Source organism: Anomaloglossus baeobatrachus, chromosome 1, assembly GCF_048569485.1.
Source record: "Anomaloglossus baeobatrachus isolate aAnoBae1 chromosome 1, aAnoBae1.hap1, whole genome shotgun sequence".
Classification (NCBI taxonomy): domain Eukaryota; kingdom Metazoa; phylum Chordata; class Amphibia; order Anura; family Aromobatidae; genus Anomaloglossus; species Anomaloglossus baeobatrachus.
The window spans coordinates 666403329-666407324 of NC_134353.1; positions in this window are offsets into that span (position 1 = coordinate 666403329).

Sequence of the window (3996 nt, forward strand, 5' to 3'; positions counted from 1 at the left end):
GCTACATGCTGTGCTCCTGTCGCCCGACGATCAGTCATTCCACGATTAATGTCGGGCGGCGGATGCAACGCAGTGTCATCAGTCACAATCCACCGCTCATACAACTCTATGGGAACAACAGAACCCGCCAAACGCATTGCGTTGTTTATCAGAGCAGCGGATTGTCACTGATCATAAAAAACGGAAATTTAGACCTAGCCTTACTCTTTAGCATGTTTAACATTAAGTTCACGATGTTAAGCTTTCACAGCATTTGGTGATAATAAAAAAAAAATAAATAGGCAGCACGTCATTCTGATATGTTCAGTTAACGAGTGTGAAGACTAATTTAGTTACACTGACAATTTGGGCAGCTGATGGTATAAACAAGGCATGTTTATTTTAACTGAAAGATTTGACAAAAAATTTAGAGGTAGAAAAGCAAAGAAAATGACCAGTGTTCCAGGAGCCATGTATCTTTTCGATTGACAGGTTTATCTCAGCTTACGTTAGTATTGGCTTCAGTTGTGGTTACTTCTAAATGCAGCAAATTGAACGTACTTGGGAAAGAACGAAAATCACTCAGTAATTTTCTTCAGCAATTGACGAGGTTACACCAGTATTCCACCACCAGATTTGTAAACATCTCAGATTAGACGCTCAAATTAAGTCAAAATCATAATCCAGTGTAGAAAAAAATATTTCTGCAGACAGTCTTAACATACAAAGCGTTTTGGAACTGGCATGCTCCTGTTCCAAGTATTAAAGGGAACCTGTCATGTGTAATATGCACCCAGATACATGAGCAGTTCTAGGTGCATATTAATAATCCCTGCCTAACCATCCCCTGTATACACTACCATAGATAGCGATCTTTAGAAAAAGTTTTTCTAAAGATGTTTTATCTTATGCTAATGAGCGTAGGGACGAGTCCCAAGGGCATTTCTCCCCTTAGCTAATTGGCCCACACAGTATGCCCACAGGGGCATGCTAACATGCTAATGAATACACAGCAACACCGCACTGTTCATGGCGGCTGACGGAGGATGAATGCGCACTGCGCATGATCCGGAGTCCTCAGCACTTCCAGTCATGCTCACTGTACCTCACTGAAGCTGGGCATCAGTTTAGTGCGCATGAACAGAAGTGCTGGAGATTCCAGATCATGCCTAGTGCGCATTCATCCTCCGCCAGCCGCCATGAAGTGTGAGTTATGTTTGGCATTGCTGCGTATTCATTAGCATATTAGTACGCCCACAGGAGTGTGCTACCATGCTATGTGGGCCGACTAGCAAAGGGGCGAAATGCCCTTGGGACTAGTCCCTGCGCTCATCATCACAAGATAAAAGAGATTTAGAAATACTTTTTCTAAAGATCTATTTATCTATGCTAGTATATACCGGGACAGTTAGGCAGAGATTAGCAATATGCACCCAGAACTGCTCGTGGTTCTGGGGGCATATTGCACCTGACAGGTTCCCTTTTAGAGTATCTGTCTCTAATAATTGAAAATTATAATATATGGCTACTCAATGGGTGGCTACTAGTTGTGAGGGCATGCACTCGTGTATTACCGGTTTAGATAATTTTAGCGTATTCCATAACCCTAACCCATTGATTTTGAATGCAGACTTGTCTGAGAAATGGACCAAAGTAGTGCAGGTTGTAATTTCTTCTGCATGGACCAAAAGTCCCCTTGACTTTAATAGGTCAACATTCAGTCCAAGCGCTATTTGATCTACACTAGTGTAGAGTGCTGCCTATGTTTAATAGGAGACATTGGACTGAAAAAATGTACTATCAAACACACAGGACTCATTTGCAGCTGAATCCAAACTAAACCTTCAATGCAAAATGTGAAATCTACAGCACAAATTAATAGGTTATCAATTTCAAATCAGCAAAGCCAAACTTATGGCAAGGCTGCAAGTAAATACTGCAACTGACCGTTTGGATGAATAACTTGCCCTACTATTTCACTGTATGTATATGGTGGAAATGGTGATGGGCTTTTGATTGTGTCTTAAACTTGTATCTTACTATACATTCATAGCAGCTTTCGGGGACAAAATAAGTGGAACATGCAAAAGAGAAAAAAATATATTTATATTGTATGTATATACATATAATGAAGAGTTTAAAAAGGTGATAGTTCTGAATATTTCGTAGAGTGCATTTACATGTGATGATCTTGCGTTATTTCCATGCTTGGTTACACGAGCAGAATGGGAGTCTGCTGCGCACTGAATTAATCGTAATAGATAGGCATTGTGAATAAGATGGCATTGTTCTGGGCACAGGACCAGCTTACACAGGATGATGCATTGCAGAGAACAATGATCTGCGCAAACCAAAAGATCACTGCAAGTGATGATCGACTGTGGCTTGTTTGTCGGGTTATTGGCATCCTTGTGGATTGTAAATACATTTTAAGTTGTATGAATTTACAGATTGTCTTAAAAGCTGAGGATTTTTTTTTCTTCCCTCATTCTTATGTTCTGGTGCTGTAAGCAAGCTAAGTGAATATGGGTGTTGTGGAACATGACCAAGCACTGCAGGGATGGTTGCAGTGAAAAAGTAGTATGTGGTCCAGAAAATGTATAACTTACTAAACCTTTGTACGGCAACAAGTTACCTTCTGTTTCAGAATTAAAATCCATAAAAAAAAAACAAAACACACACCTCCATCAAATATGACAGTCACTTACCACAAACCTTTCTAGTACTCTTAATCTTTCGCCCAATACTGCATTTGTTGTATTTAGGCGCTCAGGCGTTAAGAAAGAACACTTTATTCATACATTTTTTTTCACAAGCAAATAGACCAAACACTATCACCCACAGTGGATAGATCGTCAGCTTCCTGGAGCTATAGATAGGAAAACATCCTGTTGCACAAACTTGCATTCTTAAATATTAAAGGCCTAAAAGGTCCCCATACCCTTTAGATAACTGTCACCTCCTAACCCCATCCACACACACTTGGCTCAGCCGAGTGTGTAAGTGATTTAAAAGAGGGGAGTAATTCAATGCCAGACACCTCTGGTTGCTACTCATCTCCAGTGAGTAGAAAGAATTGGGCATTTTTAAGTGTTGTGTCTACCATCAGCAGAGTCGGGGCACTTCCATACACTGATTATTATCTGGCACCGCCTAAATTGGCTTATCTCTTTCTTCCCAGCAATGGCTCAGTCATTATAAGGAGTGTTTCAGCAATTCATATTGTGCGGTGGTACTCTTCATTACAACATATGTAAAATCTATCACTGTATTAACGGAACTCCCCATTAAAGGATTTCTAGGTATATCGTCAGAGGTGTTAACCAAAGAGACCATGGACCAGGTTTATAGCACACAGCACTGTAGAGTAGTTTACAACACAAAATATGGCTATTTGTATGTATAAAGAAAAAAATATCTTAAAAAGCACAGCCCACAGTTACCAAGCTAACTTTATCTTAAACCACCATATCCTGTATTTCTGAGATTCATTCTCTATGTAATAACCTCCACAGGTAAAAGAATAGTTTAGCTCCTCATTTTTGGCTTTTGAGCTTTCCAGAGTGTCTTCTAGTTAAAAAGCATGGATGAACTTTGCTAACTCCTCCAGATACATACAATTCACTACTGGCTTCAGTGCAGAAAGCAAAAGACATTCGAACAAACCATGACGCTAAAGGCTATGAAGCAGTATGGCATGTAGTCATCTTGGCCATTCCAAGTTGCAGCATCTATATGACCTCACCCTTTCATCATCTACATTTTTTTCCTCCCATAACCTGGACACCTGTAAATCCTAGGAAAATAAGAAATCCCTTAATATATTATACTTTTCCATCTAAAATCTGATTCAATTTATATGAAAATGGCACATTAGCTTCTTATTAGACACAGACAGCAATGCGAAGCAGTTGCCGAAATCAAGGTGCACAAAGTACATTGAGATGCTATCAGATAGTCAAATTTAAGCTTTTCACTCTAAGCTTGGCAAATGAAAGAAAAAACAAACATACAAAT